Below are 12518 nucleotides of genomic sequence, written 5' to 3'. Positions count from 1 at the left end.
ACCCTTCTTTCACCATCTATGTCTCTTTTCACACAGATAAAGTGCATTTCTATATAAGCTTATTAATGACCTACACCAAGACTACTCATGCCATATGTCAGGATTGGCCACAGAGTGGTGCCTTTGGTAAGAGGGCCATCAGAGCGAACCCTTGTCCTAGCTGTCCTCACTACCTGGTTCTTCCTCTGGACCCAATCCAGGAAAGCAAGCAAGGGGTGTAAGTAGTTTTCGTTTCTCCTCAGTCGCCTCTCTACATACTGTCCGAGAAAGAGGTGGTGTTGAGAATGAGGCAAAGCATCAACAGCTAAGGCAAGGCCCTTGAAAGGTGCCCAAGGATTAGGTGGTCTTGCAATAAGGTTAAAGCTTGCTGGGAAATGATATATAATGAATTGTGAAAGATGTTTAAGATAACATTTGTATAAAAAAACAGAAGCTTTGCTTTTGAGGAATGTGAGATCAGAGCTACCTAAACAATACCGAAACTTATTTATATATGCAACTACAGCCGCTAGAATGATATTTGCTCAAAAATGGAAAGAAGAAGTCCCAACCAGAGAAGAATGGCTACAGAAATTAATGGAATATGCAGAAATGGCAAAACTTACCAGAAGAATAAGAAATCAAGATAACAAACTTTTTATTAAGGAATGGAAATCGTTCATTGAATTTTTACAAACAAATTGCAAACAGATTAAGACATTAGCAGCTTTACTGTAAAAACTTGCAGTTTCTAAAACATATATGATAACAGATGATTAAAAGAGTAAGTTCAGATAATTGGGATATGGAGAGAAAGAAGGAAAAAAACTTTAAGGAACCGCAGAAAGAGGGGGAAGTTGAGCTTAAAATGTTAGAATTATTGTTGAATGATTATTGAAATGTTTTCCTTTTTTCTTATAAATGAAAATTATAAATAATAATAAGAATGATGATGATGATGAAAGGTGCCCAATGATTCCAGCTCCTGCTGTCTTCAGTAGAGGCCCTAAAGGTTGTTAAGTGAAATGGGGAAATCTTTGGTTGCAATCCTATGCTCACTTGTCTGTAATTAAGCTCCATTCAGCTCAACTGCATGTTCTACATATTCTACTTGTTCTGTATACACTTGCATAGGATTGCATTGTGTCACACACACGGTTCCTCCAGTTCTATTTTTGATCACAATGTATCACTGGATGGCCTTGGTTACCTTGCAGAACCCACGTTTCCACTACATTCCTTGGTCTGAAACAATGCTTAGTCCATCATTCAGTCCACCAGGCCACTTTCCCACGAGAAGCAGTGCACTGTAGTGGATATGAGACAAAACCGAGAAACTCTCCCCTCTGCCACAAAGTCAATAGGAAGCCTTAAGCAGATCACTACTGACTCTTCAACCTCAACTCCTCATCTGCAGTGTGATAATTGCACCACCTCACAGGGTTTTTATAAGTAATGCTAAAATAACACTCCTGTTAGCACAATCCTAGCCATGCCTACTCAAAAGTCCTATTGAATTCAATAGGACTTACTCCCAGGTAAGTGGGGTTAGGTCTGCAGCTGAAGGTGCTATATAAACGTGTAAGAATATTATCTAAAAGTGTTCCAAATATACCACATACATTCAGAAGACCATTTGTAAAAGTGAGGAGGATATTTAGGAGCAGGTGCATTTTAAGAATTGGGGGTGTGGTCTTGCCTTTAAAGATGAGGCAGCCCACAGTTTTTTCTTTCATTTCTCCTTGTTTGGCCAATCCTTCAAGGTATAGTTGGCAGCTCTGAGGCGTCCTACCATGTTCCTCAGACCATGTCTTGCTTAGCATGGACTTGGTACTGAGGCCTCTGAGGACAAACCAGACACTCCACAAGTCAAGCAACTAGAGGAGCAGTCAGGGTCTCTTTGAGAGACCCTCTGGTAGGAAACCTGCTGAAGAACTCCTGGAAGCTGCCTTTTAACTCAGTGTTGTCTACAGCAGGCATAGGCAAACTTGGCCCTCCAGATGTTTTTTGGCCTACAACTCCCATGATCCCTAGCTAATAGGACCAGTGGTCAGGGATGGTGGGAATTGTAGTCCCAAAACATCTGGAGGGCCGAGTTTGCCTATGCCTGGTCTATAGTAACTAACAACGGGTCTCAGGGGTTTCAGATAGGGAACATTCCCAGCCCTACCTGATGAGGCTGGGGATTGTACCAGGGACCTTCTGAATCAGAAGCAAATGCTTTACCGCTGAGCTATGGCTCTTCCACTTGGGTAAATGTTTTGGTGTTTTACCTCCTTGGATGAAGCTGAGGACACTTCATGGATCATGACAGAAGGTCCTTGGAAGCACTGGTACATAACAAATTAATTCCCAGTTTCATTCTAACAGAGAATTGGGCCAAAGCTAACAAAATGAATTTCAGTAGGGGCAAATTCTACACAAAGGCAGGAATAATCCGATGCACTAATACAGGATGGGGAACATCTGGTTTGGCAGTATTGCATGTGAAAAAGATCTAGGGGTCTTGGTCCAGTATTCAGTTCTCACAGTGGCCAATCAGAGGCTTTTGGGAAGCCCATAAGCAGGGCATAAATGCAATAGCATTCACCCCACCTATATTCCTTAGCAACTCGTACTACCTTTGATATTGATAACCTTTGACTCTTACGATTTTGTCTAATCCCCTTTAAAGTTGTCAAAGTTAGTGGTAATTACTACATCCTATGGAATGAAATTGCCTGATTTTACTATGCACCGGACAAAGGAGTATTCCCACTTGTATGTACTTTTGTTTGATTTGCTCCTTTGCCACATCCAAGAGAATATCCATGATATTAAAGAAGAATTGGTAATAATTTACATTCCCAGAGCTACGAGAAAGGTGGTGCTTTGTCCTTTGAAATTTTCAAAGCCACCAGCATTTTCTGCTTCCCCTAAAGTCAAGAAAAGATAAGAATAATTTAACATAATGGAAAGCTACAGACCAATTCCAACAAAGCTGCTTAGTCTGCCACTATGAGTCCCTCTCTTACCCCATCCCTTTCAGATGAGATTTCTTCCCCCTCTTTTTTTTTTTTTAAATACTATGTTGCAAAAGATGGCATTCCAGTCTGGGCTGCTAGTTGTTAAATACATTTGATTTGCAAAAACACAAGAGAGCTAATTAACTTGTGCTGAAGAAGCATAATTTATTATAACAAATTAAGGGCATTTAAAAAAATTGTTCTGCCACAGTGAATTTCAATGATCACTCATTCAAAATGAGGAGGTACAAACATTCCTTGTGTTTTTAGTACCATATTAGCAATCTAAACTGTAAATATATCAGTATGGTGAGGGCAACCCACACAGAGAAATGCGTATTTATATATAGCGGTTATTCCCCCCCCCCCCAGCTTCCTTTGTATTACTTTTATTATGTTGGTGTGTGTATTTAAAAAGAAAAAGAAAAAAGAAAATCTGCTCAATTACTAATTTACCTTATGCCATTTTTCTTCCACTCTTTTTCTATCACACTAGCGATGTTTAAGCTACAGTAATTTAACACAGCCATGAGTAAAGAAACTGAGGTTTCTTCAGAAAGTTCCATGACTGGAAATCATATTTAAAGTTCAAAAGTGATCTAAATAACCCTAACCCTAATAACTGTTTTAAAAAGATATATATTTTTTCATTGCCCCCTTACTAGCAACAGGACTAGCTACAGTTAGATGGGCTCACGAGCCCAGGGGAGTCACCATCCTTTCTTCTGCTCAATCATTACATACAAGTGGCGACCATTTTAGGCACATCCAATTCACACACGCTCAATACGCAGATCTTTAAGACCTAGAAGAAGACAAAATGAGGATGGAACGGGCAGGACAGGGGCAGGACAAGGTGGGACAGGGTGTAATGGGGTAGGTTGTGCTTATATGCACTTATATGTGCTCCACTGATACATGCAGGGGCCAGGATCTGAAGCCCTGTGCAAAATGGTCACCGCCTATACTATTATTTCCCAGAGCCTTTGGGGCTCTCCTTTTAAAAGTACACATGGCACACTTGAGGGAGTGCAGCTGGCCTTTGAAATTCAACTAAGCTTTGTTCAAAATATACCTACTGAAATTAATGAACTTGGCTTGGTCATGTTCATTAATTTCAGTGGGTCAACCCTGAGTAGAATTTAGAAGAGGTTTTAAAAGGTTTTTTAAAAGACCATCTGGACTCTGCATCTGATAGTAAATGCTACCTGAATGGCCACTCCTCTGCTTCAGTGTGTGCCGATAAATTGCAGCTGGGCGGAAGGACCAGTTCACCATGTAACTGTCCCAACACAAAACCTTGTTGGCCTGCCTCTGAGCATGAACCTTCCTTCACCCACTACTTTTCTCCTCAAATTCTCATGTCCTGCTGCTTTCCCTCAGACAAGGTTTCATGTTTAGAAAAGAAACATGAATCCCTGCTACAAGAAATGCTGCAGGGGAGAGTTTGAGAGGGTTATCAAGTAGCCCAGTGGAACTGGAACTCAGCACATGCCTGAAGACTATGTGTGTGATTTGGCTTTGTTCTGAGGAATAACAACACTATTGTGGTAGTAAAGGGATGCCCCCCCCCCCATGGTATGAACTCGCCACCGTTGTTTTTTTTATATATATATATAATATTTATTCAAATTTTGAAAATTACAAAAAGAAACAATAAAAAAGAAAAATAACAAAGACATAAAAAATACAAACAATTAAAAAAAAAACAGATCAGACCTTTACATAGCTTTCTTTCCTTTACTTATTTCCTTGACCTCCTCACACCTCCCTTTTTTGTATTCTAGTTCAATTAGATGTTTCAGCAAATCCTTTCCAGCTTTGTTTTTATCCTAATAATTTATCTTAACATACTGTAATTCTCGTCTTTCACCAATTAATAAATCAATTTTAACCTAATCCTTTATATCATTTCTAAAACCACATTACTTCATTCCAACAACCTTCTAACATTCCTTAATTTTACAATGTTTCTGTAAATAAACTTTATTTTTTTTCCAATCTTCTTCCACCAACTCTTCACCTTGGTCTCAGATTCTGCCAGTCATTTCCGCCAGTTGCATATAGTCCATTGAACTCGCCACCTTTGTTAAGGGTGCCCAAAGTTGTCAGGAGACCCCAGAGCTACAATTCCCAAAGTGGTTTAACAGTGAATGCCTTTTGCCAGGGAACCCTGGAATTTGTAGCTCTTAGGAGGGAATAGGGGGTCTCCTAACAACTTTCAGCACCCTTAACAAACTACCATTCCCAGGATTCTTTGAGGAAAGCCATGACTTTTTAAGGTGGTGTGATACTGCTTTAAATACAGGAGCAAAACCCTTGCCCACCTATCAAAGTGGTCCATGGTCCCACCCTTGACATAAAGGATAGTGTGGCATTACAATGGCAGCTTCCACCTCAATCTATATTCATTCCTTAGAATGGCTGAAGGCAGCTTCACATGTAGAGGCACTTACAAGGAGCACTCTTTCTACGTTATCAGGAACCCTTAGAAAAACTGGTTCCTGACTCCACAGAAAGAACCTCTGTGTGTATGGTTGCAGGTACAGATGTTCTAATGAAGTTTGGGCAGAAGTTTGGACACTACCTGCGACTGTGATACTGCACACATCTTGTGCATTGAACACATCATCTCAAGTTGAGAAAATCAAAAAAGTAGTGGTTCACCTAATTTTCAACATTGCTGTGGAAACAAATAAGAGAAACTGTTAAGGAATAAATGTGTTACCCAGAGGCATAACAACAACAACGTGCTCTATTAGACATGTAAATGACAGTACTGCTTACTTAGGGCTATCTCTAAATTAAGGCTCTCTGATATGGAGGCCATTCTGGCACAGACAACTTTGGTTGTTTGAATTCTATTCTTATTCATCTTTGTCGGTGATTTTTGTCTTCTAAACTAACAGCAGCAATTCTGGGCCAGAGGAAGAAATCCTCAACGATAATGCATTGTATTTTTCAATAGGTCACACCATGTTCTGTTAAAGATGTCACAGTAGGAAACACATCTGAGAGTGGGCATAACAAAATGGCCTTTATTTATAAGGGAGCATAGTCCGTAATGTGCAGTTTCTAGGACTGAGGCATACCACGGTGTGCCTGAAAGATTGCCGATTCTTTCCTGAAAACTTTGAGTGATTCCAGAGGTGTGGAGGTCTACTGTTTGGGGTAATTAATATACACTAACAAGGCAAAGCGATCACACTCTCCTGGCATAATCATGCAAAATCAATGGCAATCGCTTACTCTTGACAATATTTCTCATCCAGAGAAGGCAAACTGTTAAGCAAGTCTCCTAATTAAAAAGATAACAAAAGGAAGAACAATTTTCTTTTCATTTGCTGACTGGGTTATAGCTGCATTTCAGACATCATCTGGGGGAGAGATGTAATTTACTGGCAAGGCTTTTTCTTTCTGATCAGAGAGGGGAGAAGAAAACAAAGTTGATCAAACAGAAATAAGATAATGAAAGAAATTATTTGTATAATACAAAAAGCAGTGTGGCTTGTTAATCTTTTCGGAAAACTGTGTCACATGCTATCTGAATAACAATCTTCTCACACTTTATCCATCAGGAGAGACAGGCATGTAACAGGCTGACCAATTTATAATAAACAGCCCTTTTTATACTAGGCTGATTGCAGAGATGTTACTTTAATGGAGAATGCTGCTGATGATATTAAAATACAGCTAAAATGCCAAATAGGCTGATTTCGCATAGTTTTATTCATACTGAGCCATTCAGAGTGTTGAAACCTACAGGTGGTCCTAGAATAAATTTGAACAGTCCATCCACCTTCTCAGATGACATACTAGACCACCTGATAATAATGATGGACTGTTCTATTGGCATCTTTCTCAGAGAGCCAAGTGCTACTATGACACTGTCACTCTTTGTTATTATGGGCTTTGTTGCATAATGCCCAAGATAATAACCCCTTAATTCCCTTCAGCAACCAATTTGGCAACACAATCAAAATAATTAGAGCTGAAGCTGGTTAAAGGCAAAGGAATCGACTCTGAATCATCTATTTCACTCATCCAGGTAAGAGACCAAGTAAACTGGGATTGCAAAACTCAAATCGCTTTGAGGGAAATAAGATCCTGGGAACACCACCAGCCTGCAATTAGTTTTCTCTGGATCGGAGAGAATTTGTGATCTAATGTGTCTTTGTAACATTTTGATTTATTTGCAAATATGGACTCAGAACTTTGGCGGGGGGCAAACAAGGACTCCCACAAGGCAGAAGTTCATCCAGGGTGTGGCTTGAACTCAACCCCAGTTTTAGCCATGTCTCTCTTCCCCCCCCCCCACCCCACCCCACCCCCCACTAGGAAGGCATGAAAACTCTGAGGAAAGGTTTGATGGGATGGACTCATAGAAGTCTTCAGCAGGTGGTGACAGGTGGAGTTAGGTCAGGCCTGTTCCACAAACAGAACTTCACTCACAATTCTTAGGGCCCAATCCTTTGTCTTTTTCCCTTTGTGGGGGGAATGGCACAGAAACTGCAATGGTTAATTCAAATCACATGTCAGCTGCTTTGTGATCCTTGTGCGCCAGATACTTTTTCTGCATCCATGATAATGATAATCAGGTACCATCATTTTCCCTCAACGTGGAGATGTTCGGTATGGTGGAAGGAGGGAAACATGCATGCCATTGAGTATGAAGTGGGGGACAAGGGTTTATTTCACTGTGAATACATACATGCTGGACAGTGTAACTGACACACTTGACCACATTGTCCCTGCATAAAATAACCAGTAGGTGTTTCGGTAGCTCTGAGCCTCAACTATTCCTGTTATCCCTACCCCAAGACAGTTTCTTGCTCAAGGCAGGGTTATTTGCCCTTCACTCCCTCACCCAGGTAAAGTAAAGGTAAAGGGACCCCTGACCATTAGGTCCAGTCGTGACCGACTCTGGGGTTGCGGTGCTCATCTCGCTTTATTGGCCGAGGGAGCCGGCATACAGCTTCCGGGTCATGTGGCTAGCATGACTAAGCTGCTTCTGGCGAACCAGAGCAGCGCACGGAAATGCTGTTTACCTTCCCGCCAGAGCGCTACCTATTTATCTACTTGCACTTTGACGTGCTTCCTTATTTTAATACTCCAATGCATGTTCCTCCTGCAACTTTGCACAGCAGAATCCTTTGCTTCTGTGAAGCAGGGCCCTAAAAGGAGAATTTTAGCTTGAAGGAAATATGGAAAAAGTTGTATACCACTGAGACAGTGGGGTGAGAGGAAGGCATCATGCAACCTATGAACAGGATTATTCTGTGCTGTTGTTATCAAAGGAGCAGAATGGGCACTCATAGATGGGTGATCTTTGCTAAACTTATCTTTGCTTAACTCACAAATTATGCAGATTCAGAAGAACATGGGTACATTTTATGAGCCAATCTAAGGAAATTACTGGAACATAAAAAGGAAATTACTGGAATTCCAATAAGGGGAAATATTGATTATCACAAAGGCCAGAACATTTGCTGCAGGCAATTACTATTATCTTCCACCTTGCCACCTCTACAGTTTCTGAATACATATAAATTAATGGAGCTTGACTTTTTCTTGGTAAACTGAGATTTCCCTCCCCCTAGAATAAAGCAGAGACACTTTTCACAGCTTTCCCAATACCCTTCAAACTACCCATTTCTAACTGCAGGAATTTCCTGAACTTTCTAGGCACAGGGTCAACTTCCCCAATCTAATTTCTGGGCACCACAGTTCACGAAGGACACTGACAAACTGGAACGTGTCCAGAGGAGGGCAACCAAAATGGTGAAAGGCCTGGAAACGATGCCTTATGAGGAACGACTAAGGGAGCTAAGGAGTGCTCTGATGGTGTTTCCTGCTTGGCAGGGGGTTGGACTCGATGGCCCTTGTGGTCTCTTCCAACTCTATGATTCTATGATTCTATGAATTTTGTCCATGTAAAGGCCAAACTAACATCACCCCCGATAGCCCTGTTGAAACCAGAAAATCTGCTTCTAGTGGGCTGGTGCAATCAGATAGAAGAAAGAACCCTTAATCCTCTGCCCCCCTCAAATGACCCCCAAAGAGCTTTTCCGTGGTAGTGGTGAGATTTAATGCAAGAAAATTGGGATTAAATCTTAATTTTACCAACAAAATAATAATAATAATAATATTCTGTGAGCATATTAAATAAATAAATTTTAAAAAGCTTGCATTTATAAAAAATCAGAAATTATTCAAGCAGCACAAATAGGCAGCTTTTATTCTTCCATTGTGTGGGGTTTTTTTACATTATCATATGACTTTTAAATAGTATCATAATAATACAAAACTGAGTTTCATTACCGGTGTCATGCTTAATTGCCCTTTTCCTTTTATTTGAAATATAAGGCAGTTAACAAAAGTACAGATACCTGAAGTAGCAAGGGAACTTGGTCATAATTAATCTAAGGAATCTGTGGCTGCAGTATGTTGACTTGGTGCTCTCCCTTTGGGTGGGGGGCAAAAAAAAAAAAATCATAGCTTCGTAAATGTGTAATGAGTGCCAGCACAAAATGGCTGCTGACTTTAAACATTTTATTACTCTATAAAAGCTGACCACCCACCCTCTTTTCCCTGTCCCTCTTAGGTTATTAAATCTACCACAGGGGGTTTGACTGGTTGGGTCCAAAGCAGTTTAACGATCTATTGAGATTGTTTCTCGGGGAACTCTGGGAATTGTAGTTTTTGCCTATGCCCTCCTTTTGCCTCTGGGCCTGCCTGACCATGTGGCCCTCAGTAGGTTCTCCAGGTGAGGAATGTGGTCCTCAATCTGAAAAAAGGTCTCCCACCGCTGTTCCAAATTATGTTTGCTTCCTTCCTTTTCTGACTCACCTGAGTTCATCCCACTGTCATAGTGGACATAAGATATGAGACAATCTTCTGGCAGTGGCAATGTATATCTTTGTAAGATGCATCTTGCCATGTAGTAGTCAGGAATATCTAAAGTTCTCCTTTATGTGAAGCTTTGCTTTGCTTTATTTATTTAAAGTAATTGTTTGAAATAGTATAGGGCTTTATGAGCCAACAGAAGCACCTTGAATCTGGCTTGGTAGCAAATCGGTAGCCAATGCAAACTTTCAGAACCAGTGTTCATAGAACCACAGAATCATAGAGTTGTATGTTCTTGGTAGGCTGTACTACATTGCAGCCAGTTCAAAGTGAAGCCCTCATAGTGAGCGATACAGTCATCTAACATTTTGCCCTTCTCAATATGTCAGGTCAACAATGCACTGAGTTTGGCTATCATGGCAGCCTTAAAGTCCCCAGCCTGCCCATTTAAGGCAGCCTCAGTGTGGATAGCAATATTGTCCCCCAGGACAATAATACTGGAATAATTGATTGAATCTGTACGGACCACAACAATTTCCCCTCCAACCTGTGCTGGTGCTACACCAAATATCCAGGTGGGCAAAGATGGGTCAGATTAACCCTGTCCAACTCATCTACCCAAGTTTTGTTAACTGGATGGCTAGAAGGTCAGAGGGCAAGGTGACAGAGCAACTGGGATCCTGAAAGGAGGAGGAAGGGTTCAAAGTGGGGATAACCAATAGATATCTAACTCCTGCCCTTCTGCTTACCTAGCCAGCCCAACCTTCTTCTCCTGAGTTCTTGACAAACTCAGATTTCTGGTTCTCATACAATCAATAAACTCACTCGTCGTATAAAGAAATGGGGAGAAAATTACACAGATACAAATATCTACATTTAAAGTAAGCAAAATGCTTTCAGTAACACAAGGACAGTGTGGTGGGGCTACAAATATTGTTAATACAAGCATAGTGACTAAACATTACTCCTACTCCATTTATGGGAACTGATCAGGGTAAATGAACTGTGATTAATGGATTGTCTTGTGCAGAAGAAGCTACTATGTAGATGCCTCAAAAAGACTGGGTGCTATGAGCATGGTGGAGCATTCACCATTCCCACATACAATGCATGACAAAACTGTAATAACAAAAATGGAAGTGGGACCTTGAAGGTCAACCAGTCCAACCCACTTCTCAGTGGCAGCTTGGTAGTGAGGGATACAATTTCCGCATCCGTGACAGATGTCTGTCCAGCCTCTGCTGAAATACCTCCCACGGTGTAGAGCTCACTCCAAGGCCATGTGTCAAACACGTTTTACTTTTGGGAAGTTTATGGTGACCCAAAAAAATTGCACCTATGGTAAATATAACACTGGCGATGTGAATCAACTCTCAGCTCACTGTGCCAATGACTAATGGCCACTTCTCCACCTTTGGACAGCTTGTCCTTCAGCTTTAACAGGTAGCTGGAGAGAAGTTGTGTGTGCATGTATTCTTTTCATTCAAAGGCTGTTTAAATCTACCGTGGATATGTATCACATGGTACAACAATGATGCCTATAGAATGCAGACTTCTTACTATCATTACGATTACGTTTGGCACTTGCTGTACCTTTTACTTCAAAACATGCCTATTCAAGAGCTGTATGTGATTAGGAGAGCATAATCCTCTGCCTCATTTCATAGAATCATAGAATTGTATAGTAAGAAGGGTCCATCTCCCTGCAAAGCAGGAATGTCAACTAAGGCATGTACAGTGGTACCTCAGGTTACATACGCTTCAGGTTACATACGCTTCAGGTTACAGACTCTGCTAACCCAGAAATAGTGCTTCAGGATGAGAACAGAAATCGTGCTCCGGTGGCACGGCAGCAGCAGGAGGCCCCATTAGCTAAAGTGGTGCTTCAGGTTAAGAACAGTTTCAGGTTAAGTACGGACCTCCGGAACGAATTAAGTACTTAACCCGAGGTATCACTGTATGCTGTTCCTTGTATGCTGTTCCTTTCCCTCATTGGCTATCTGTAAGATGAGCCTCATGTTTTAATATAGGGACCAGGATATATGGGAAAGTATCCAACACATGTTGATCTGAATCCCTGGCCAACTCCATAAGGTCGTAAGGACAGACATGGTACTCCCACCCGCAATGGGCAAAGTGTCAATCACCCCAAGACTACTTTGCAGACCTCACCTGAGAAGGCTGGAGACAACCTGAAAGAATTTTCAGTGCGCCTCCCTCTCCTGCTGTAGGTTCAGACAGCCCAGGGAGGCTGCCATGGTCAAGGACTGTCAAAAATTTTGTGCCAGCACATTGGTGTACTTGTCTTTTAGCTTTTGTAAATAGTTAACAAGCCATTTCAAGAATTAAGCAGTATATAAACCTATAGATAATACCAATGATAAATAATTTGATACATTCCAATGTTGTAATTTTTAAATCAATAACATATTCTGCATTTTTCTCAATCAATGAGTATTCCTTTAAACTGCTTACCAGGAGACTCAGTAAAAGAGTACTCAAGCATTATAACTGGAATAGGTTTGACATTTAAATTTCAGCTCTGAAAGTCTTCATCCCCAATCTAGCCACCTCACAGATAAAATGAGGATAAAATGAGATAGCACCACCACTGTATAGAAAGTTATGCCTGGAACTGACATGCATACCATATGTTATTGTTTGCTTATTATCTGCAGATATATACCG

Source organism: Podarcis erhardii, assembly GCF_964252035.2.
Source record: "Podarcis erhardii genome assembly, chromosome: 1".
Taxonomy (NCBI): domain Eukaryota; kingdom Metazoa; phylum Chordata; class Lepidosauria; order Squamata; family Lacertidae; genus Podarcis; species Podarcis erhardii.
The sequence above is the reverse complement of the archived record's forward strand: the minus strand, read 5'-3'. Positions refer to the sequence as shown.